The sequence below is a fragment of the Hakea prostrata genome, unplaced genomic scaffold (assembly GCF_041222555.1).
Source record: "Hakea prostrata isolate BN-2017 unplaced genomic scaffold, UWA_Hpros_2 contig_135, whole genome shotgun sequence".
Classification (NCBI taxonomy): domain Eukaryota; kingdom Viridiplantae; phylum Streptophyta; class Magnoliopsida; order Proteales; family Proteaceae; genus Hakea; species Hakea prostrata.
The window spans coordinates 1-26,768 of NW_028291254.1; positions in this window are offsets into that span (position 1 = coordinate 1).

Genomic DNA, 26,768 nt, shown 5'->3' on the forward strand with positions numbered 1-26,768 from the left:
ATACCCGAATGCCCGTGGGGGTGATACACCGCAAGATCTAGGTTCAGTGACAAATCCATACAAAACATGATATAGCATAATTAAATAGACAAGAATAAATCAAGTTCAAGTAATAAATTATCAAAATAGAAATAATGGTTACAGTCATCCATTACTTCAAAATAAAAATATAACATCAGAGTTTTGAAAAGAAAAGAGAGTAGTTTTTAACGCAGCAAAAAACTAAACTAGACTAGTTTTCTAATGGAATCCCACCCAAAAGAATAGTCTTGATACTGACATGAAGCTCCATGTGCGTCCACTTCTTCTTCGATCACTCCTTCAAGAAGACATATTGGTAACGCATCATCCATTTGGAAGAAGTCCTCATAACCTGCAGCATAATCTAATAGAAAAAGACATATAAAAGGAATGAGTTCAACAGAACTCAGTGAGGTCAACTCAACATCATATCACACATTCATTCTCAAGATTCCACACCACACATATAACATGAATATCAATAATGTAATTAATGACAATGATATGATATGTGAATGATTATGCTCCTAACTCTATCATGAAGTCTCTATGGTAGACACGCATTAAGTCATACACCAGTCTTCTTTGGGCGGTCTCATCACTCTTCCCTCACGGCACTCAAGCACGTCTGTTGGGTTCTCCGCGGTTGTTGTGTAAAGTCTTGTCAAGCCATGGTTGGGGATTAGGTCACCACTCTCTCACATCACCATTGGTATAAGATCCGCGCGTGTCAAGGATAATCTTAGGCCCAATGCAAAGTCATATGGTCTCGTACTACATATGGTCCGGATATTTCCCCTCACGCCTAGTGCTCTGTTGGTTCAATACCTTCCCACCTATGAATGGAATCCTCAATGGAGGCATCTGTTGGACCCCATTCATTAACCCAGTGGTCATCCACATATAATGGACAGGATGATCTCCATGTCCTCTCACGGGTCATTTCACCGGTCTTGAGCGTCCATGAGCCCTTATCTATTATATGCAACCCTACCTCTCTATGATGATAGTGGGCCTGCTTGACATACGGGACCAAGACCACTAACATCACGGGTTAACCGGCTTCAATACCCCTGCCGAAAGGGTAGTAGTACTCATGAGGTCACCTAACCAAACACTTCTAGACATGCCCTAAATATGTAAATTAGTAATCGGGAAAGAGCCAAGGGCACCATAGGAATGCGTCCCATACCGCCTCCTTTGGTATCCTATGGCAGAAATGCCCAAAGGGCATTCCCCATTCCCAACTACAATGTAAGCAATCATATAATATCACTAGGGCAATGGGTGAACCCACAACCCTAGTAGAAAATACAAGGTAGAAGAAATAATAATATTTCTCCTCTCATACAATCACATTCCATTTCATAACAACAATAATTGATTTCAAAGCAAGGAGCAACATCAGAAGTAATAATAAACATAAATCATAGCAATTCATATTTAACAAAAGACATAAAATAACCACAAGATAATACTAAAGCAATACAAGATATCAATAATGAAAAGTAACTGACATCATTACACATGTAATATAAAGTTAAGTATATTCCTCACCTTTTACTTTGTTCTTCCTCCAAATCCAAGAATCTACTCCCACAAATTAGTGATTAAAGATATATTAACCTATTCATGCAAAAGAAATAATTATCACAAATTAGAGCCAATTTGGGTTTCAAAGGATATCCTAAAATCTTCCCACAAAAACCCAAATCTGAAAAGTAGGCTAAAAAAGGGTAGTTCTCAACCTCACTAGTGAATGGTCACTAATTTGCCACCAACTCGAAGTTTATAATGAAGCAAAACTTTGGGAAAATCTAATTGGAAACAAAAGGATCCTACGGTTACCTTCAATTTTATTAAATTTGACCAAAATCAAAATGCCCCAAATTTGGCTCTCATAAATCACCCGTGGGTGACCTAGAGAATCAAATTCTAAAATCTTTTGCAAGGAGATAAACCAATACTCCCAAACTCAAGGGAAACATTAATATAAGAAAATATAAGCATCTAGGGTACTTATCATTATTCCCTTTCACAGATCCCTCAATAGAAGAGAAAAGATATCACTCCCACAAACTAGGAAGGGACATTAATACAATAAAGGAAAGCAATACCTAACAACCTTCCCTTTCAAGATTCCTTAAAAGGAAAGGAGAGAAAATACTCACAAAATTGTGAGTAAGAGAAGCATTTAAAGAAAACTAACCTTTCGTAACAATTTTGCAAAGATTCAGATCACAGACACCTTCGGAAGAATGGAAATCGCTCCTCTATTTCGTTTATCCTTTTCTCCAAAGCCTCCGCATCTTTCTAACCTCCAAAAATGCGTTTACGGATGAGATAAAACATAAATAGGGTTTAAAAATCCGAATTTCCAATTTTGCCCCTAAATAGAAAATAGGGTGGGGGTTGGTTCACCTAAACGGCTCAAACTTCTGGCTCATGGTTGGACCCCCAAACGAACTCCGATTTTGATGATCTTTGGCTCGTTGGAAAGGTCTTTCGACGATCTTTGATTTGATATCTTATTTATGTCAATCGGATTCTCCATCACTGATCTACAGATATTCCAAAATTACCCTTTTTACACTATCGAGACTAATCTTCTCTCTTCACTTAAACTCTAAGAGAGTTTAAGTGACATTATAAGGGTCATCTACCAACATTTGTTTAATTTCCAATCCTTCGGGCTCGAATTGAATGGTCCACAATTGTCGCCGAATCAAGGCCCGTGTTCTCGGTCTTAAAACCACGGGTTAAAGGGGTAGAAATCTGGGGGATTTCACATTCCTCCCCCCTTAAAAGAAATTTCGTCCTCGAAATTGGGAGAGTACTAGGCTTCCAAAGAGATGGAGATACATTGCTTTTATCTTGACTTTCTTCTCCCAAAATCTACGGGAAACAAATAAAAATAAGTCTTTTGTAATAAAACAAGGAGTAAATCTGACATGCTTTGAAATCAAATCGAAAGTATGATCATGGCTTCATGAAGATTTCACAAGGATCATGGCGAAGATTAATATGAAGATCACAAAACTTTAAGAATGAAAGGAGATTGTAGAAGAGATGGTTGCAAGGATCAATATGTTGCAAGGATCAATATGTTGCAAGGATGCAACATCTACTTCATAATCTCAATCTCAAAGAATAAATCATAGCAAGATTAGATCAATACAACACAAGAGAGATTAAAATTCTTTGATTGAAGAATAGGAGATGAAGAGCTTGAAGTCTTGAAACAATTAGAAGGAATAACAAATCATGAAGATCACACTTGATTTATTTCAAAATCATCATGTGGAGAATTCACAAGGTTATAGAGTGTATGGAGATCCACTCTAGAACAGCAGGGATATAAGGATCAATCATGGGAATGACTTAAGATCACCCTCCTATCAAAAGGAATAGAAGGCACAAGAAGAACTCGAAGAGAGAATATGTCAAGTTTGGGGTAAACTTCTACTAAACGAAATTAGGCAACTCATATGATAGAGAATAAATCGAACAATGTATATGGTAGGTATGCATTCGGCACAGCAGCAAGGTTAGGGTTAGGTGGGATTTTACAATCTCCCCCCCTTAAAATAATTTCGTCCTCGAAATTGAAAGCATACTTGAACTCCCAATAAGATGAGGAACTTTTTCAGGGGTGTGATTGTTCCACCGAATTTTTACAAAGGGGATGGAAAGTACAACGAAGAATAGGTCTAATGGGTAAAGAGCGCTGGACTCTAGGCTGACTTCTTAAACAGCTAAGAGGAACTCAAAACAACACTCATAGACACTTCATACAGATTATCAAGATCAACAACACAAGAAAACCTTCATTCTTACCTATCTTTCTTTTCAATTTCATTATTAACAACATGATTTTCTTCAGAACTGGAAATGCTTGCTGATATTGGTTAGAAACATGCCTAGGGGTGTTTAGAAACATGCTCCAACCAATTTCCGCACAAGCCAAACTTCAACAAAAAGATTTCCCACACTTTGCACCAATTTCACTATTCACTTTACCAAAATCCCAACTTCACAAACACTTGTCCCATACATCCATCTCTTGTAATAACCACTAGCAAACCAACCATTTGAGTTTAAGACAAGAATAAATACCAATTGAAGTGCTTCAAAGGATCCCACAAAAATTTTTTTTTTTTAAATCTTTTATTTTTATTATTTTTATTATTTTTTATTTATTTATTTATTATTTATTATTGGAAACTAATAAAAGTGCTTAGAAGCTTTCCAAAATTTTCTTTTTAATAAAAACCATGGGGGTCTTTGGAATAAGAGGGCCAAAAGAAAGAAAGAAAAATAATAATAATAATAACTTCAAATTTTTTTTTTTTCTTTTCCCAAGTGGACTAGGGGTTTCTAGAATCATAACCTAATTTTTTTTTTCTTTTGTTTAAAAAAAATAATTAAATACCCAGTCTTTGAAATCAAGGGCCCGAAAAAAATGTTCTTTTTATTTATTTTATTTATTTTTTATTTTTAAAGGAATCAAATGTAGTTTTTGAAATCACATACCCAAAAGAAGAAGAAAAACTTTCTTTCAAACTTTTTTTTTTTTTTTTTTTTTTTGGTGGGACCCGGGAGGTTTCTGAAATTAAGGGCCCAAGAAAAATGTTTTTATTTTATTTTTAATTTTATATTTAATTTAATTTTGTTTATATACATATATAAATATATATTTCTTTTTATTATTATATTTTTTTTTTAAAAAAAACCACAGGTCTCTACAAACAGCGCCACGAAAAAAAAAATTTAAACCATGGGGAGTTGGGCCGGCGGCTTCAAGCGCCTGGCCACCCGCCCGGTAGGTCTCTGGAAATCAGAGACCTGCCAAAAGTAAATTTTTTTTTTTTTTTTTTTGAAAAACAAAGGGGGGTTGGGCCGGTGGCTTCAAATTCCTAAGATCAAAAAAGGTTCTAGAAGGGAGAAACTCTGGGGATAACAACTTGAAATCTAAACCAGGATGAGTCTTAAGGATCTCTGAAAAAATTTGGTCAGAGCAGTCCTCTACCATATTTTTGCAAAACCCTAGGAAAGTTGGATTATCTCCAACTTCCTTCATAGAGGAGGTAACCGAATTTAAAACTATCTGGCTTTCACTTTGTATTCTTCTCTTTTCAATTTCAAACTGTTTCCTCTCTGCCTCTAAGTCTTCATGCAGCAAAGTTTTGAATTTTAAAGTTTCATCCAGGAGTGCATGAAGGTTTTCTTTCTCTTTAGAAACCAAATTAAAGGAAGCATTGAGATTATCCTTTTCTGTTATTATCTCATCGAGTCTTAACTCCAAACCATTACTCTTATCCTCCAAAGCAGACTTCTCCAGCAGAATTGAACTGAAAGCTTTCACATGATATTCTTGTGCCAACTCTAAAGCTGTATTTAGCTTCTCAATCTCATCAAACTTCTCCTGGAGTTCATTCTTTTCCTTCTCAATACTTTGTGACCAAACCAATGCTCTGGTTAGCTTTCCTTTAAAATCTTCTCTTTCACCTGTGGCAATTTTGGCCCTGTCAAGGGCATCATCCTTTAACATTTTAAGTTGAAAAAGCTTATTCCTATGATTCAAAACGGCTTCTCTCAACATAGAAACTTCTTCCTGCAATTCAGCACAATGGTCAGAGCAAATTTCATAATCATTATGCAAACTATCAAGATCATTCATCAAATCTATTTCTCCTGAACTCACTGCTGTTAATTTTCTCTCTGAAGATCCCAATTTTCTTCGAAGATCCTGTACCTCATTAACCAATTCGAAGTTCTTCTTGACCAGTTCATCATTTTCCTGAGACAAAGTTTTTTCTCTCTCCAACACTTTAGAAAATGCATTGAAGGCAGCCCCAAAACATCTGTTGATCAATCAATATATATATATATATATATATATTAAAGACAATATAAGTAATCAGATCAAAAGTAAATTAGTTCTAAATAAAAGAAAGGGAAAAAAGGTCTAATTCTTACCCCCACCCATGAGAATAAAGAATAGAATCAGACATCCGTGCAGTATTCTTCTTGTCACGAGGGATTCTGTGTTTTGTACCCCATTCTCTAGCAGCCTCCCAATTACGGCTGGCTGTATGATTTTCTTTTAAAAACCACTTAGGGTGGAAAGGATTCCCGGAATCAGCATTGCTCATGGTATCATCAACCTGGTCAGGGGCTGGTTGGAGATCAGCTATCTCAAGAATATTCTTAGGATTAACATTCACTGCAGCATCATTTGAACCAGTCTGCATGATGATATTTTCTTGGTCTTCATGACCGACATGAGGGTCAATTACCATGAGAGCTTCAGGAGGGACAAGATTATTCTCTGGGAGAGCTACTTCATGAATTCCATGGGAAGCATTTTGGTTATTTTCCTCCAAAGGAGGAACATCTTGATCACTTTTCTCAGGAGGGGGAACATCAATATCTGGAGGAGCAATAACATCAATATCTGGGGCAGCAACAGTATCAGTATCTGGGACAGCAACATCCAACACAGCGATGGATAAAGGTAGAACAGAAACGGAAATTTCATTCACACGAACCTCGGCAACAACATCCAAGGGAGAGACAGGAACATCAACATTTTCATCACATAATTGATCGGCTATTTCTTCAATAATACCACCTGCAGCATGTGTTAGTATGTCTTCAGCAATTTTCTTCAGATGGTCAGAAGAATAGTCAAATAAATCCTTACCTTGACCTTCGTCCTCAACCATTTTTTCTGGGATGACGGAAGTATCATGAGGAATTTCTTCATGTGGATTATCTTCAGCAGTGGGAACTTCTGTGGGGGCAGTATGAATTTCCTTTCTTCTTTTCTTCTTCTTCTTTGAGCCAGACGGGCCTTGGTCAGAAACTGGACCTGTAGACCTAAGTCTACATCTCAATGTATTGGAGGTTCTGGAGGTCCTCATCTTGGGACCAGGGGTTTCACTTGCAACTGTTTTTACAATTTGCACATCAGCATCTTCTCTGATGGCACTTTCTGGAGCCGGGGTAGTTTTCTCTTGATCAGGGGAATCTCTCTTAGCAGTTTTTCTTTTTGAAGGATGACGGGCAATGTGTTTTCTTTTCTTGGAGGGTTTAATAACCCTAGAATCAGACTTCTTTTCCTCTGAAACACTTCTCCGTAGGTCAGCAACATTAAGGATGGGACGAGCAATTACTTCTGATGGCAAAAATATATGATAATGAGTAAGGATTACAAAAAGATAGAAAGGTATACAACAGTTATTATCTTTACCTGAAAAAAGGCCGTGACTAATGAGACCTGCATCTGTCTTCAACTTGGCCGCATCTATGGGAGTTCCTGTCGGAATCATACTCCAGGTTATTCGGTCATATTCAGTAAGCACAGGACGTACTTTTAAAGGAGATAAGGATTCCAAGGAATGAAGACACCATCGAGACCGGAAGTTTGGATTTGGAATAGCGCAGAAAAAGTATTTTTCCCGCCATTGCTTGTTGTCATGGGGAATGGAAAAATCAATGAAAATTTTGGATTCTCTTCCCAGTTCACCCAAAATGCAGGTTCTTCTGGCAAAGTGAAGGTATCCGCGTTCGCGGGATACTTTCAAGGTGTAATAATTTCTGAAGAGATCAACAGACGGGACACGATTCATCTGGAGAATAAACGCAAAAAAACAGTAAACCAGCCTCCAACTATTTGGAGTAAGCTGAGAAGGACAGACATGATAATAGTCCAATAAAGATTGAGCTACGGGAATCAGGGGGATTCTAAAACCTGAATCAAGGTGATCAAGGTAGATGGTGATAACACCAGGATCAACTGAGTAAGGACGATCGGAGGAGTCAGGAACCCATACTCTAGCATCAGAAGGAAAATGGTAACTTTCCAAATAAGAATCCAGGTGGGATTTCTTTATTTTAGTGGGATACCATTCAGGACCGGCATGCTTTGGGTCCATTTTTTCTCTGGACATGTTGACAAGAGTATAAAGAAGGATGGTTTCGTCATGAGCATACGGGACCGGTTTCCAGTCTGAAGGATTATGTTGAGAGGAGGAAGAAGCACCAGACACGTTTTTCATTTGCTCTCTGCTTGGAGGTATATCAGGTTGGGAAGAGGTACTGGGTACTGAAGGATTGGAAGCAGGATCCATGGCGGAGATAAGAAAGGAAGAAGAAGAAAATTGAAAAGGTAAAATCTGAAAAGGAGTAATAAAGGAGTTGGCAGATAGGTATGTTGATGTTCGCGAAGAAGAACAGAGTACGGAAAGGAAAAGGCGACAGTTGACTGATATATATAAAGAATGAGAGAGGATTCCTTGAAAGGAGGGGGAAATACACGATGGTCCAAAATCAATGGTCATTACCTTTCATAACTGACGCGTGGGATTAATCGGCTAACGCATGAAAAACAGCAGTTGAAAAGAATGAAGATGATGTGTGAAAGGGCAAGGGAACAATATGATGGTAATGCATGGGAAAAAGACGAAGTCAGTGATCAAGCGGCGGTAACGTTAAGGAAGTTAAAAAGTTATATTTGAAAATTCAGAAAAGATCTGACAAGACAGTGATTTCAGCCGGTTTTAAGATAACTTGGGGGCTGAGTACAGTAATATAATTTCAACCAATACAAAGGACATGATTTCATAAGAGATATGGTTATAAGCAGATTTTCAAGATAATGATGATATGATATGATAACTCGTCATCAAGGTTTTGAAGAAATCGAGGATTACCTGGGGAAAAGGCGTAATAGCTGGACAAGGAATACTGTGTGATTTTGATGAAAAGGATAAAACCTGCTGATCAGAGTCTCATTTAGATTCAACCTGATTAGTAGGCTTGGGGGCTTATGTTGTAACTAATATATCCATTACAGATTTATACCGGTCAAACCAACCTCAGCCGGGTTCGATTGAGAGATAAAGGCAAGATGATCAAAGACGTCCAAAAAGGAGCGATGATCTGATGGTCATAATTGAAAGAATATTATAAGTGGGAAAGCCAGTATAAAAGCAAGGGAAGGATCCGTAGGAAGGTAAGTCTCTGGAATCAGCCAAAACTCTAAGCTCACTCTGATTGAACTCCATTACTAGCATTTTAGAAGCTCCGTAGAGCTCTGTAAACACCATCGACACTATACTGACTAGACCGTCGGAGACGAGATGCCAATCAAGACGATTGGCTCCATTTTCTTACTGTAATTCAGTTTCTTTCAGGAGTGAGAGGTTGATTGATCGAAGAGCAAACCAGATCGAATCAGATCTGAGGAGTTCGGTGCGAGAAACTTCGGTTCAAGGCGATCGGCAGAAATAGCACCAACAAAAAGTATTGGGCATACCTTACACCAGACGTATATTGAAGAAAATCGATGCAAACCTTGAATGCCAAATCTGCAGAGTGACGAAGCCTTCTCCAATCTCCTCGTCTTTCTACCGCACCTCTTTCTTGTGGAGAGAGAAAAGAACAAAAGAACTTGAGAGATTGGAGGAACCCCATCATAGCTATTTATAATAGCAATCCAAAACCCTAGTCCACTTCAACAATGGACTGGTTTGGCCCATCTCAAACCGAATGGCAATGCATCGGCCCGATGTGTTGAGACCCCCATCAATTACTAACCCCAGTAATTAATTTAAGCCCATATATTGCCTAGGATAAACCTAACAATCTCCCACTTGGGCTAGATTACTTACTCTGTTACGATTGATGTGGCCATGGAATCTCAATCACAAAAATATGCCATTAATTCTTGATCCAGTTAACAAGTTCACTAATGTTGGACAATAGTAGAATATCTGTCACATCCTCCCAGCCGGTACCCTAACTGGCATACCCAAGAGTGTGATCCACAGCCCGAAGATCAGGTATCGAGTAATCAACCTCCCACATAAACAATAACATAATCATGAACAATAATAATCGATGTGCGAAAGATAAACCATAGATCCAAATAAGGAAAGAATGAATCATATATAAATCAGAGTACTAAATATAATCAAAGTGTCTAAATCAGATAAGTAAAGTGAGGCGAAATCCCACTCTACAACCAGCGGAAAAGTAGTTCTAAAAGAGAAGAAACAGGAAAGAATCTAATCCCAATAGCAGGTACAATAGGTAACTAAATTGTTCTCAATCTTATAGACAATATCCCTATAAGTATAAATCTCATAAATGGCACAAGGGCGCTTCCACTCTATGGTCGGACTAAGCATCGTACGGAGCATAACCACTCGCGGGATCTTCAGTGTAATTGTCGTAACCGCAATAACCTTCTTGAAGATACGCCTCTTCTCCTTGCGCTTCTTCATACGAGCAGTCATGATACTCATAACCTGTAGAATAGTCTAACAAACATTGTACAAAAAAGGAATGAGTTTCAAGGAAACTCAGTAAGGTAGTTAAATCCATAATAACATAAATGGCAGGATTACAAAACAAACATAAATGCAATATGGTATGAGACAAACAATGAATGTATGAATCTAACTCTATATATGCTGGTCTCTATTGGCAGACATGCTTTAAGTCATAGCACTGTACTTCTTTAGGAAAGTCTCATTCACTCATCATCAGTTGGTAATGGGTCCGGCATCCCTCGGGACATTCCATGGTTGGGGGTATAGGTCACCACTCTCTCACATCACCATTGGTCTAAGTACCGGCGCATGTCAGGGTTAAGCCTAGCCAAATGCAAGTCTTCTACTTAGTTACATCAAGTCAGATCCAGATACGTCCATTCCTCGTCCGTGACGATCCGTATCCGTCACACTAGAGTCCTCATAGTCCCTGACTACGGACTCATCAACCCTATTGGTTATCCACATATGGTAAACGGGAAGCTCTCATGTCCCCTCACGGGTTGGTTACCGGTCTTGAGCGCTCGTGAGCCCAAGTCTATCCATATGCAACCCTACCAATAAATGGCCCCCACAATGTGATTCCTGTCCTCTCACGGGTTGGTTACCAGTCTTGATTGCCCACAAATCCCCATTGCTACCACGGGTCGTTCGGTCTCAATACCCCTCCGATTAGGGTCTGACATAACGGGACATCCTAGCCAAACACTACTAGACAGTCCTAAATATGTCATCCAACAGTTTTAGGAAGGTGTCCAGAGGGCATCTCCGGAAACATCCCATAATATTCCTGTAGTAGTCCAAGGACAGAAGTGTCAAAAGGACACCTCTCCTTTCCAAACCATACTTAAGCATACACAAGCATCAATTCATAACATCACATATATGGTAACTTCATATATGGAAAGAAATCAATAATTACAATCAACTTGTATATAACTGGTAAGTAAATCATACATGAGTCAATTCAATATAAATAAGTAATGCTACTGATATCAAGACAATACCACAGTAGTATAACATTATAAGAATCTAATTAAAGAAATAAATTAACAAGATTTAAATATAGAAACTAAGATATGCAATTTATGTTGTTAAAGAAGTAACCATCCTTACCTTTTATAACTTGCAAAGGAATCCTAAGAAATCAAGTAAGATCTTGACAAACTTGAGAAGAAGGTCCTAAACAAGTGTATACAACATATTAGGAAAGATCCCTAACAGAAAAGATATCAAAACATCCAAAAACAGACCAAATCTGGAGTTGTTGTACTCATTGGTCGATTGGATTGGTCTACTGCCCCAGTCGACCAATCAGTCGACCAATGAAGACAATGGCCTACAAAATCAGAGTTTTAAGAAATAAGATCCGAATTTGGTGGTTCAAAAGGGTACTAGACAAGGGGTAAACTACATTAGTAGTATCCTAACATATAGAGGACCTCAAAACACTAATCGAATCAAGTCTTCAAGTTACAAATTAGGAAACAAAAAGTTACCATAATTAGATCAATCATGGTTCTTGAAGAATTCAAGATAGAAATCAAAGACAAGAACAATAGGAGAATGAATCATTAATTCAGACAAAGATATCATGAAAGGCATACTTAGATCTTCAAGAAAATAGATCTAAGAACATAAATCTAAATAAGGAAACAAAACCTACCATAGATGTAACTGTCATGATTCATGAAGAAAGCATGGTATGGTAGAAGAGAAACAACTAGAGATTGATAGATCATGGATCATGTAAAGAAAACACAACAATTGACTACTAACATGATCAATATAGTAGATCTAAGAAGATCAGAATTTAAATCAAAAGATGAACAAAGACAAGATCATGATTTGATCATGATTCCTTCAAAAGCTTGCAATGATCATGGTTAAGATCATTGCATTAGCCATTAATCCTTAGGAAGGTCATGAGAGACAAGTCCAGAGATGTTTGCAATAGAGAATGCAGCATCTCCTCTACTGTCTCAACTCAAAAAGGAAAGAAAAACAGAGATGGAGGAGAAGAAGAGAGTGTAGACATACCTTTGATGCAAGAGGAAGAGTTTTGACGAAGATCCGTCAAGATAAACACCAAGGATGCAAGGGAGATGACTTGCAGAGGTCTTTGGTTCGTTCCAAAGAGTTTGGAGGCAGAAAATACGAAGTAGACTTGAGATTGGACTTAACTAGAGCAAGCAAGACCTAATTACCAAAGACAGAACCCATTGGTCGAGTTGATTGGTCGACTGGTCCAGTCGACCAATCAGTTCAGCAACTCCTAAACAGGGAATTGAAGGCCCAGATCAAATCCAATCCTAAAGGGGTTTTGCACACATATCAAGTGACTTACCTAATAGGTAGAAATGCCTTCAAACCATGATAGAGAGCACTCCAAGTCCATCAACTAATCCGATCTTCATCAAGATTCAGTTTCCATAAAAAGAACCTCATCATCAACTCTCATGGATTCAAAGCCAGACACCAAGTCCTCCACTGGGATGGCCCAAAGCTGACTTCTTACTTTACTTCGGGTCACTGGACCTACAAATAACAAAGTTTCCAGGTCAAGGTTAGGGCTGGGTTTCACAATATATGTCTCATTATACGACATATTTCTTTCTATCAGTCACAACAAAAGTTTACTTACTAACTAAACCGAAATGAGATGAACAAGGAATATTCAACAATTGTGATCACATAAACGACATTATTCCTTGTTGATCCTCTGTCATACCCTTGAATATCGTCATATTCATGGGTTGCCTTGAACATCGTCACATTCAAGGCTAACACACATTTAGGCCCAAGGCCATGGTCAATAGTCATTCCGTCAATTATGACTAAAGCCACATTTGGACAATAGTAAAATTACCATTTCCAAAACATCACAACAATAAACCACAATTAAATTCATGCATGCATCAAAACATCCATAAGAAAATAATTCCTTCATCATATATATCATCAATATCAAGTCATTAACTCCCACTGAGTTCTCCCACTAAACAAGCATAAATTTAATCAAGAACAGATCATAAGATCAATCTGATGCGTCCAAAATCTGCTCAGCCCTTAGATCTCCTGAGAATGATCTGCAAAAATGAACGTCAGATGTGGCCCGATTGCTGGGATTGGGAGTCCACCTCCAAAGGCTAAGTCAGTTGATGAACTTAATCACAAACGGCTTTGCTAGAGCATAGAGCTAAGGAATGAATGAATAACGAGAATACGATTCAGATTGTATCCGTCCTCCTACCTTGTGAGTAGGTGATGTTTATATAGAGTGTACCTTCGAATCTCCTTTGTTGGATGTATTTGAGCCTCCTTCGGATAGTCGTTGGATCTTAACAAATAGGTTTGTTGAGTGATAGATCTCTACTAGTTTGGACTAGTAGATGACTACTTTGATAATACGATCGTTATATGGTAGTTATCCATATAATAGCGATGAGAGACAGCCGCCAAATGCCGCTAGCCGTCTCTAGCTTGATTTAACCTAATCCGATTATTTCGGATTAGGGCGTCCTCGACTGAGTTAGTTTTCTTCCTCAACAAGCTATCTCCTGGACCCGGCTCGCTCGGAAGCGAGTCGATTCCTTTCGTCTCGACTAGAGTCGAGGATTGAACCAAGTTAGAACCAGGTTTGGTTATATTTTCTCCATATCACGAGCCCCCCAGACCAAGCGTTCGGACGATCCCAAGGGCTTGGTTTTTAACTGGGTTCTCCATCGAACAATAGCTTTGCATAAACCCCAACCCATTAAATGTCATATCACATTTAATACGGCTGTACTGCTTTTTCCTCGAGCATTTTGAGTATTCTCACTTTTTGTGGGGGTGACGCCACGCGTTTTTTGTAGCCGAAACTATCGTTGCTCACGAAATCGAAATGACAGTTTTTGAACGCTTGTTTTTGATTTGTGAGTTCAAACTTTCGAACCGTCTCCAAATCTCGATCGTTGATGTTGAGTCCATCCTGATCGTACACGTACTCGAACACTCATGCAAGTGCTTAAAAGCGGTTCATTGTCTTCGTAGGTTTCATTCTCTTTGTCTGGAATTTTGAAACCTCGTCGTCTTCTTCGCGCCCTCACGATCTTCTCGCTCTCGAGCATTCTGCTTCAATGATTCAATAAGTCTACTGACTCCTTTGCAAAGTTTACTTTCGTCTCTAGGTTTCTTTTCTCTTGCTAGAAACCACAATCATACTTTTTTAGTAATGGAGGGTGGTAGGGTTTCTTTTGAAATTCCTCCTGAACTTAACATTAGTATAGGCGATACTGGTGATGAGGCCTTTGCCTCTGTCTCCTCCGAACAGTCGGATAGTGACAAGAAAACCCTAACTGCTCTCTGGCATGACTTCACAAAAGTTAGCCAACAAAGAAAATCCGAAGAAAATGCTGAGGCTTCTTCTGCCCTTCTTGAGTCTGGACCATCCAAGACTTCGAAGGCGACTGCCGAATCCTCTGGGCAGTCTAAACAACCTATCAAGTCCATTGATGGACCTGGCTCTGTTGCCTCCTCCTTTACTGAGGAAAACCTTCCTTTAGCCGTCCAACATTTCAACTTTCTTTCCTCGTACCAACTTAGGGCTCCCACTTCTGATGAGATGGTTGATTTGATCCTTCCTAGCAAATTTTCCCTGTACATAGATACTCTGGAAAGTGGAGTTCGCTTTCCTTTCTTCAATACTTTGTTTTCTGCTATTCTGAATCATTGGGACATTTGTCCCGGAATGCTTCTTCCCAATAGCTGGCATCTCATCGTCGGCTTCTTGGGTTTATGTTTTGAGCTTGGCATCATACATTCTCTTCCTCTTTTTGTACATTTTCATGTTCTTTCTCTTTCCCATCCTCCTGGCTGGGTTGTGCTTTCCAAGCGCAATAAGGTTGAGCTTGACTGGTAGGGCAGCATTCTTGCCCAGGGGAACCTGCCCTCTAAATCCCTGTCCGAAGTTGTTGTTCTTGCCTGGTCGACTGGCCAGTCAACCAGCTAGTCGACCAGCAGTTATGGATTTTGAAAAATGACAAAAATTTTGACTGTTTTGACCCTACCTTTTTGGAAATCGTGAATGAAGGTCTAAACTAAGCTTTGGCACTCAAGAGAATGAGGAGTGGCATTCCCTAGGCTATCTCTTGGTGTTGGTGAAGGATTTTGACTCTAATCATTGGCATTCCATCTCAATCATTGCTTCAAGGTATGGATTCTCTTCTTCTTCTTCTAATCTACTCAATCTCCTATTAATTTCTACTCCTAGGACCATGGCTGAAGTGCTGCAACCTTGCAAACACTTGGCCATGAGTTTCCCCTTTCATTTCCATTAATCTAACTACGTTCTTGCTATGATATACTCCCATTATGATTGCTTACATTGCATTTCTATGACTTCTTTCATTTCAACCTATCCTTGATTCAAAACTGATATGTAGATGTATGCTAGGTCTACATTACTATGGATTCATGATTCTAATTTAGTTCTTATCATTCCCTTGATTGATTCCCCATCATTCCTTGCTATTACAATCAATTCCAATTCAATTCTTGATAATTAGCATATAGAACATAGGGTTTCGATTTGGATATTCACAATTTGACCGTTGGATCGTGATAAAATTTAGTGTGTAGTGTCCTCATATTGCCATGATCATTCCCTCCAAGTTTCATATTGATCGGAGCACCAAAAGATTAGTTTCGGGCCAAATCTCCATTTTTGCCCGTTATTGTCATGCCTTGGTCGACTAACGATCAACCACCAATCGACCAAAGATATGACAAAGGCTTTGTACTTGGCTGAATTGCTTCGTTTGACCTCCGATTCGACTGTTTTCTTCTCTAATGTTACTTATGTGTTGTCTAGGGTACAAACACTGACTTCTGGGCTATTCTTGGTGATTCTTGGTATTATTTCCAACTCGATTAAGGTAAGGATGGTTATCGCCATAAATACATCGGCTATGTGCTTATGCCTTGATTTTCATAATTTGGTGAACATGGTCTCTTTATTACTTTTGAACATCATAGGACTATTATACATGCTTTATAACGGTAGTATTATGATTTCATATATTCTTGTTATAATGATTAATTATTATTGTCACTTATACTTATGATGAATCATTTCAATATTATGGTGAACTTCTATTATGATGATGTATCAAATGTATGTGAGATGTTGGACTTGAGTATGTGGTTGCTTAGGTATAACTTGGGATTGGGGAGTGTTCTATTGACGCTTCTGTCCTTCGGCATCAGAGGGAATAGTATGGGATGTTCTCCGAAGGTGCCCATCGACACTTTCCTGGGTTATTGGATGACATACATAGGATTGTCTACTTGTATGGCTAGGATTATCCTTGTCATATCAGACCCGAATCAGAAGGGCATTGAGACCGAACGACCAGTGGTAGGGTATGGTTTGATGGACCGGTAACCACCCCGTGAGAGGACATAAACCATACTATGGATACCTGAAAGGGGCCATTTATTGGTAGGGTTGCAAATAGCTAGACTTGGGCTCACGGGCACTCAAGACCGGTAACCAACCCGTGAGAGGATGTGAGAGCTTCCCGTTTACTATTTGTGGATGACCAATAGGGTTGATGAGTCTATAATTCGGGATTACGCTGACTCTAGTGTGAAGGATACCGGAAAGGATCGCCCGGGGTGAGGAATGGACGTATCTCGGATCGACATGATATGACTGAGTAGATGACTAGCATTGGGCTAGGCTTTACCTTGACATGCGCCAATACTTAGACCAAATGGTGATGTGAGAGAGCGGTGACCGACACCCCAGCCAAGGTTGTCCGGAAGGTTTCAGGACCCAATTCCCACCGGCTTAAGCGATTGAGACCTACCCAATGAAGTATGGTGCTATGACTTAAAGGATGTCTACCTTAGAGACCAGCATTCATAAAGTTAGAACCATACTTGCATCATGTGTTTCATATCATATTGCATCATGTTATGGCTTGTATCATATGGCTTATGTTTTATGGAATGACTGCCTTGCTGAGTTCTTTTGAACTCACTCCTTTTTGCAACATATTTTGTTAGACTTTTCTGCAGGTACTACTATTGTTGACTGTGACGGTCAACTCTCTGAAGACCAAGTTGGTGACTCGTACCACACTGGTTGCGATGAAAACGTTGATAAAGACTAGCAGTCCGAGACTGATATTTGTTAGGAGCAGATTCGGCCTGGCTTAGTTTCTTATGAATTTGTTATTTAGGAAACATTGTATAAGCTAGAAGAAACTGTAATTTAGTTGCTTACCTTTTCTTTCCCTTCTTTTGAGAACCGGTTGTAACCTTTACTTTTATTTGATCTACCTTCTGTTATTGTTGTAGAGTGGGTTTCCGCCTCCTTCCACATTTCAATTATTTATTTTATTGGTATCTTTTCTACACTCTGATGTTCCTTGTGATTCTTCTGATATTCCTTCCTTGACTTTTATTATTAAATTACTTGAAAACTATGAATTGTTCTTGCTTTGATTAAGTTATTGTGCTAAGTGGTTATGATCGTTCCTAAACTTGATCTTTTGGGCTGTGGATCACTCCACCAGGTATTCCAAATAGGGTATCCCCTGGGTGGATGTGACAAGCGGTATTTTTTCTGCCAAGCGCCTCAATCAGATCTTAAATTCCCGAGCACCTGGAAACTATATACTTCATACTCTGAGGCAAACCGGGTCCCTCAAATATCCCAAGAAGACAGAGCTGTTGTCTGGAAGATCAAGTCAATTCCATGGTATCAAGAGATACATGGATATGAGATGGAATACAACTCCATTCTTCAATACTTGGGGCTGGCTCAACGTGAGCTTTCTAACTGCCACGTTTTGCTTTCTTGAATCTACTGCGAACTTTTTCATTTTTGACTTTTGTCTTTCTTTGTAGTGCTTCCAAGAATGAATCCAGACCACCTTCAGGCGAAGGGTGCATAGGCCGTTGTGATTGCAGAGCAACGGTCTCCTCGAGCATTGACTGCAGAATAGGTGGTGTGAAATCCAGCCCAAACCTAGCCAGGACACCCTATCTGTTTTGGGTAAAGAAGGGTTAGTTTAAATGTTACACCTTAAAGTTGGACCTTGATTTTAGTGTTATTATCTTTGAAAGCCTTAGGAAGTCATGCCAGACCTTTCCCTTAGGGTAGATCTGTAATGTCCGGCCTTATCCTAACCTTGACCCAGCCCGGAATCTGTTATGTTTGTAGGTCCGAAGACCCAAAGTGGGGGAAAAAGAGACTTGTAGACCCTTTTGGTTGATGATTTAGTGTCGGATCCCAAGCCCATGGACATTGTCGATGATGCCCCTCACTTGAGAGCATTGTCAGTATTAGTTTTTGAATCTGCGCACCGAAGAGGGGTGAATTAGTTGAAATACCTAATGAACTCTAGTGCTCAATCCTAATGTATTTCCCAAAACTAGACTTCTTGATGGACTTGTAGGAGAAAACCTCACTCAACTTGACCCCATATAACCCTCCAAATCCCTGTCCGAAGTTGCTGAACTATGTCTGGAAAATCCTGCTTGCGCATCGAAGAAGGTGAGCTTATTTGATGGACCTAATGAACTCCCATGCTTCATCTGAAGTTATTTATGGAAACTAGACTTCTTTATTGACTTGTAGAAGAAAACCTCACTCAATTTGACCTTGTATAGCCCTCCGAATCCCTGTTTGAACCTTGCTGTTCTGCTTGGTCGACTGGACCACTCGACCAATGGATTGTTAAATCCGAGAAAAACTAATTTTTAGGGTTTTTCACTTATATTTAAACCCTACTTCGAGTTCTTTGTTACGGCCTGCCTCCTAAACACTTTTTGAACGTGAGAAGACCTCTCCGAAACTCTCTCTGGTGATTTCAAAGACTCCTCTACAGATCTGAAGCCTCTCATCTCTGATCTGACAATTCAAGGTTAGTATCTCTTCTGAATTTCTAATTATTCTTTCTTCGTTCTTGTTCTTGATTGATATCAGAAGAAGATGCTGCAATCTTGCAACCATCTATTCCATGATCTCATTCCATCCTTTGAGATCTATGATCATCGTCATGATCTCAACCCTAGCCAAATAAATTTCTTGAAACCCTAACCCTTGTATGATTTCTGGAAAACTTTGGTGACCTCCCATGCAAGGGAAAACCTCATGGGTAATGTTTCTATTAACTTAAATTATAATTTCTATGATTTCTTGTTAGTTTCTTGATAACAATCATTCCTTTTCATCCGGTGTTCTTAACCTGTTCATGTGAGCCAAAAGGGTTAAACCCTAGCCAATTAATTCTTGAAACACTACCCTTGTATGATCTCTCTGGAAACCTTTTGGTAACCTCCCATGTGAGGGAAACCTCATGGGTCATATTTATGTTAATCTAAATTTGATCTTCTATGATTTTCTTGTTTTAACTGGCCAATCATTAATTCCCTTACATTCTGTGATCTCAACCTTTTCATGGGAACCATAAAGGTTGAAACCCTAATTTCTTGGGTTAAATCAAGAACCCATCTTTTGACCATGACTTGATGATTTTATCTTCCCATAATGTTTCTATTAACCTAAACAAGATTTTCTATGATTTTCTTATTATGTTCTTGATTGCAATCGTTCCCTTCCTTCCTGGGATCATAACCTTTTCATGGGAACCATAAAGGTTGAAACCCTAATTTCTTGGGTTAAATCAAGAACCCATCTTTTGACCATGACTTGATGATTTTATCTTCCCATAATGTTTCTATTAACCTAAACAAGATTTTCTATGATTTTCTTATTATGTTCTTGATTGCAATCATTCCCTTTCTTTCTGTGATCATAACCTTTTCATGCGAGCCATAAAGGTGGAAATCCTAGTTTCTTGGGTCAAATCGAGAAACCCTAGTTTCTTGGGTCAAATCGAGAACCCATATTTTTACCATGACTTGATGATTTTATCTTCCCATATGATTCTAATACATCCTTGGAAGTTCCCCTTCAAATTTCGGATCAATCTGACTTCAAACGAAGAAGTTATGACCAAAACAGTTTTCACTTTTCCGTACTGACTCGATTGGTCGACTGCTTGGTCGACTGGGTCAGTAGACCAAGGCACTCGACCAATGAAGTCAGTAGCTTCAATTTTTGCTCAATTTGATTCGTTTGCTCTCTGATCTTTTAGGCATCTTTCCTAATGTTATATCTATGATTGTTAGGGGTTTATTTGCTAAGTTTGGAGCCTCTCTCTTTGATCTTTGGATTATCTTCGGCGATAATCAAGGTAAGGACAGTTGTTTCATAATAACATAGATCGCATACTCTCTGGTTTCTACTTTTTGAAACTATGAGTTTGCTTACTGTTCTTGTACTTTATACTTCTGATGTACTACTGTAAGTACAGTAGCACTTGTTTATGTATTCTTTTCATTATTCAATTATATGAGATGTTATTACTGCTTGATCGGATTATGCTTTTACATTCTCTTTTATATGATGAATTGTTGGTTGTGTATGTCATGACTGATCTGAGAATATGTTTGATTAAGTTTGGTTTGGGATTGGGAAGTGTCCTTTTGACGCTTCTGTCCTTTGACATCGGAGGGAATAGTATGGGATGTTCTCCGAAGATGCCCATTGACACTTTCCCGAATCATTGATTGTCATACCTAGGACTGTCTAGCAGTGTTTGGCTAGGATGTCCCCGTTATATCAGACCCGATTCAGAAGGGTATTGAGACCAAACGACCCGTGGCAGCAATGGGGATTCACGGGCGCTCAAGACCGGTAACCAACCCGTGAGAGGACGGGAATCACATTGTGGGGGCCATTTATTGGAGGGTTGCATATGGCTAGACTTGGGCTCATGGGCGCTCAAGACCGGTGAAATGATCCGTGAGGGGACATGAGAGCTTCCCGTTTACCATATGTGGATAACCAATAGGGTTGATGAGTCCGTTGTCCGGGACTATTAGGACTCTAGTGGAAAGGATACCGGAAAGGATTGCTCGGGGGGAAGAATGGAGGTATCTGGACCTGAGTTGATGTAACTGAGTAGATGACTTGCATTAGGCTAGGCTTTACCCTGACATGCGTCGGTACTTAGACCAAATGGTGATGTGAGAGAGAGGTGACTTAACCCCTGCATGGTTTGTCCTGAGGGATGCCGGACCCACTACCAACAGGAGCCGTATGCGTGACCTACCCAAAGAAGTACGGTGCTATGAATTAAAGCATGTCTACCAATAGAGACCAGCATATATAGAGTTTAGATGCATACATTCATTATTTGTTTCATACTGCATTGCATCTTGTTATGATTTGCCGTATGTATTTATGTTGTTATGAGTTAACTTTCCTTTTTGTACAATCTGTTGTTAGACTTCTCAAAAGGTTCGGATTTCTTTGACGGTCCATATAAGGAAGCGTAAGGTGAAGAAGATGAAGACTGAAGGAGAAGAAGAGTTGACTGAAGATGTGGAATAGTTTTATCTACATTCTTCTAGACTTATCTTTTACTTTACTTGTATTAGCTCAGAGCTTTATTTAGATTTCGATCTACCTTCCGCATGTGTTTGTAGGGTATATTTCCGCTATACTCTACAGTTGTCTTTTGATTTGGTATCTTGTTATTCCGCACTCTGATATTCAATAGTGATCCTTTTGAGATCCTTTCTTGACTTTTATTATAAATTACTTGAACATTATGATTTGTTCTTGCTTTTGATTATGTTATTGTGCGAAATGGATATGATCGTTCCTAAACTTGATCTTTTGGGCTGTGGATCACTCCCTCGGGTATGCCAGTTAGGGTACCGGCTGGGGGGATGTGACAGGTGGCCTCTGTGCTGCCTCCAGATCCTTCTTACTAGGGTATTAGAAACCTAAAGCCAGTGGTTGAGGCTTCGGGGAGAGGGAAGAAACTGATGGTGGAAGAGGTCGAAATTCCCTCTCTCGTCCAAACCAAAAGGAAGCATGACTCGGTCGATGCTTCTGCCTCGAAGAAATCCAAGAAGAATAAAGATTCTGAGGAGATCTTTGTCCCCCAATGGTCATTGACGCGGACAAACCGAGTCACACAGGATCCTGAGAAGGCTGCCAAGTGGAGCTCTCTTGGTCTTATGCCTGCCGACCGTCAGGCCTTTGAAACCCTGCAAGACGACGTTCTCGTTCGTCTTTCCACAAGATATTACTTTTCTTGAGCTTTTACTACTTGCTATGTAATCTTTCTTGGGATTTCTGATAATTTTCCTGCCTTTCCAGGAATGCTGTGTTGAGCTTCTATCAACACATGGAGGCATTGAGCCGAGTTGTTCGCAGCGGCTCCTTGCTGCAGACTTGTGAAGAGAATTTGGCGAAGGCCAATTCTGATGTAGACCGGCTAAAGAAAGTAGCCGAAGAGTTAAAGGAGGAGAATGACGAGGCCATGAGTTCTTTGAGGAAAGAACTGGACTTGTCGATCATTCATGCTGTTGCTGCCGAATGTGAAGCCAAGAAGTAGAAAAATGCTGCTACCGCATTCGGTGAGAGCCTCGAGCTTCAGGCCAAAGATAATGAATGCCTGAAGAAGATGGCAGTTCCTAGGAAGCCCGAACATCTTTCACAAGATCTTCAGAGGGACTGTATTCAGAAGTATCTGAACAGCATTCCCTTCACTGATCTGATGGGCTCCTTCAATCTTCAAGCTTATCGAGAGGGGTAGAAAGATGTTTGGAAAAAGATTCTTGAATCTAACCTTCCTTTGACACAACTCCCTTTCGTAGCGTGTGTCATAAGGAAATCTTCAAGAAGCTTGAGCTACCTCTCCCCGATTGGATTTTGGAAGAAGAGGATCCTTATCCAGCAGATCCAGACCTCGAGAAGTATCTTGCTGATTCGTTGCCTCTTTCTGAAGAAACTCAAAAGCCTGCCTCAGACAACGATCCTTCGGCCGACAATGAGAAAGAACAATAGGAAACCATCTCTCTCTTTTTTTTTTTTTTTTTTTTTTTTTTTGTAAGGGTTGTCCCCCCACGGTCTTCTACAATGAAATACAAACTTGTCTTCTTTTTCTTGAACTCTTCCAAAGATTGTCATAATACTTTCTCATATCGTACCTAGGGAATTGTCTATTCCCTCACGTAACAAAATTTAAGAATGAGATAAGTTATCATGTAGATTAACTTGTACCTTAATTGAAGAGAACGCTCGGGACATCAGAGAGATGCATTCAGGAGAGATGCGTTCGGTCAATTTGATTCTTCCGAACCTTTTGTGATACTTTGAACTTTATCTCCCAACTGCTCCTTTATGACGAAGCCCAAACGTTTCCTTGTATCTGCGTACAAGTTGCTTTCCCCAAGGAATTGGAAATACTCTCTTTTTTAATACTGGTGCGACGGTTGGTATTTGGCAGTATCCTCGTATCAAGTGCACATTGTTCCACGTGGAAACCTAGGTGAGCCTTCAAGTTTCGAATTTGAAGCGCCATTATCCCCGACCGTTGATCCTGCATTTTCGGAATTCGAAGTGTCTCTTCCATCATGTCCCTTGATTAACTTGGGTTTTCAACCGTTGCATCACCCCTTGAGGCTATTTAAGTTCCTCAAGGGGGGCTTCATTTCCATCTTCGCTATCCACAAGCTATCTTGTGCTCCAACAATATCTTCAATCGAAACTTGAACCAGTAAGTCTTTTGCTCTGTCATTCAGGTTTATCACGAACTTCTTCTTCTCCCCGAGTAATCTCCATAGTATTCATACTTGGGGTTTGCTTATTACGGAAGTTCCCATTGGGTATTCGTTATTTGATCTGTTCGACAAAAATCTAGGGTTTTCCTTTTCGCTATATTTTGTTGGATTTCTCGTACTAATGATGCTTGTTTTTCACTTGCAGTGCCTCCAAGAATTAACTTGGATAATCTTAGGGAGAAATCTTGCAAGAAGACTGCTCCAGTGCTGATGAAGGTCGTTCCCTCTGAAGTAGTTGGTGAATCTTCTAAACGTGGGGAGATTGTTGTTGGTGAATCTTCGGATCGGATTCCCACGGTTTTGCTGGTGCTTCTCCCACGCCTCCTTTGCCTAGAGAGACCGTTCGGTCTCCTAAGGGGGATGTGACCGTCGTTGCTCGCACTGCTGAAACCCTTGCTGGCACTACTCTGGAGTCCTCTTCTATTATGAAGACCCTTCGGGCTTCTAAGGAAGATGTGGTCCCCTCAGTCGTCGTTCGGACCTCCAAACCCAACTCTAGTGCTTGTTTGACATCCTCCTCCAATCCTTCCAAGGAGGTTCTCCAGGAGGCCGAGGATTTTGCCACTAGGAAGCGCCCTCGGCTGGCCGATGACATGTTCCATCCTTCCTAGTCGTTGAAGAGGTCTGACTTGGTGACAGGAGATTTTGACAAGGCACTAGAATGGTGCACTACTTTTCAAATGCCTGCCGAAAGCAGAGCCCTCTCTACGGTCCCAGATAGGGAACTTATGAAATCACTGGTGATGTAAGTTTCTCTTCATTACCTTTCGTTCTGAAGATTTTTTTCTTTTGCTCTTGACTAACTCTTAAGTTGCTGCACGAGTCTTACTGGTAACTTCCACAACCAAGTGGAGGAAGCCTTTAGACTCAGTAGACTGAGTGATGAGCTTTCCAGGCTTTGGGAAGAATCCAAAGCCAAAGATGCCGAGATTGCTCATGTTGGAAACCAAACTTGGGAGATTGCCCGACAGAAGAATTCCGAGAACGAGCGTCTTCGTTCGGATTTGGATGGTGCCAAGGAGAAGATCCGGCAGCTGGAGCGGGAAGTAGGAAAGCTTTCAACAGGGGTGAAAGAGTCTGGAGCTGTGTCAACGTCCCAAAGGCAAGCTGTTACCCTTTTGCCCGAGTCCCTTTCAACTGATGTTCGCAGGGCTTGCATCTTCAAATATTTGTAGGTAAGCCTTTTGTTGACATGCTAAACGCTTATAACTTGCAGGCATACCGAGATGGTGAGAACGAGGTATGGGAATCGATACTAAGGAGAACTCCTTATTTCAACATGACTCCCCATCGCTCCAATTGTCATCCTGAAGTGTTTGCAAAGTTGGGACTTCCTCTTCCTACCTGGGCCAAGGATGTGATGGACCTTCCACCTCCAGATCCGGATATAATGCATCATCTTGACGACTCTCCTCCTCTGTCTCCTCTTAAAGGATTCAGCTATGAAGAGCTTGCCTTGAATGTAGGTTTGATCAAAGATCAGGCTTCTTCCGGAAAAGCTGGATAAAGAGTATGGAATTGAGGAGGATTTTGTTTTCTCAGAATGCTTTGCAATCCCCGAGGGAAATAAACAAATGATAACATTGGTTTTCTCGACTCTGTTCTTCTTCTTCTTCTTCTTGAATTTGTGTTGCTTCTTGACTCTGTGTTGCTTCTGACAAAGCTGCTTCGATCTTGTTTGAATTCTTGACGATCACCGACGATGACCTTCCTTTTTGACCGAACGAAGATTGTATCTCAACACTTGTTATCTCATATGTATATTTGATGTAAAGGTTGGCCCCTTCTGGTCGTTTAAAGGAATAAAGAATTAACTTCATCTTTGAACTTTGTTAGTCACTTGAGTCTTTGTTCCAGTAGGTCTTAGTTGTTTCAAAATAATGCCTTTACATAGAGATTTCCGTAGAAATTCAATAAGTTTTGAGAAGGAACTCACTCGGGTTTTAACCCGATGCCTTGTAGAAGGTCCCACACAGGTTTTAAACCGATGCCTTTACTTAAGAATTTCCGGAGAAATTCAATAAGTTTGAGAAGGAACTCACTTGGGTTTTAATCCGATGCCTTGTAGAAGGTCCCACATGGGTTTTAAACCGATGCCTTTACTTAAGAATTTCCGGAGAAATTCAATAAGTTTGAGAAGGAAATCACTCGGGTTTTAATCGAATGCCTTGTAGAAGGTCCCACATGGGTTTTAAATCAATGCCTTCTGATTTTGTCACTGGATCTGATCTTGAGTGTTGTGTGATGCCCCCAATCAAAAGGCAGTATGTTGAAAACTGAAAATTGTACTGATTGAGTTGAATTTTGTTATATCATGAATGAAAATGATAATCTCTTCAAGGATAATATTTCTTCAGGTGCCTAACATTCCATGAACGATCCAACTTTTTCTGGGTTGTCATGTTCTTTAGCTTATAATATCCCGAACCGACCGGTTTTATAACCATATATGGGCCTTCCCATGAAGGGTCCAATTTCCTTTGGTGGCGTGGATCTGAAGCTAAGGTATTTCTCAATACCAAGTCTCCTGCTATGTATTGACAATTCTTCACTCGGGAATTATAATGTGATGCTATTCTTCGTTGATAATGTTGAGTTTGCGCTATTGCTTTTGCACGAACTTCATCTAACAAATCAAGGCTATCTAGCAATCCTTGTTCGTTCGCTTTTTCTTCGAACTCTCTTTCCCGTAGCGTTCCAACCATTACT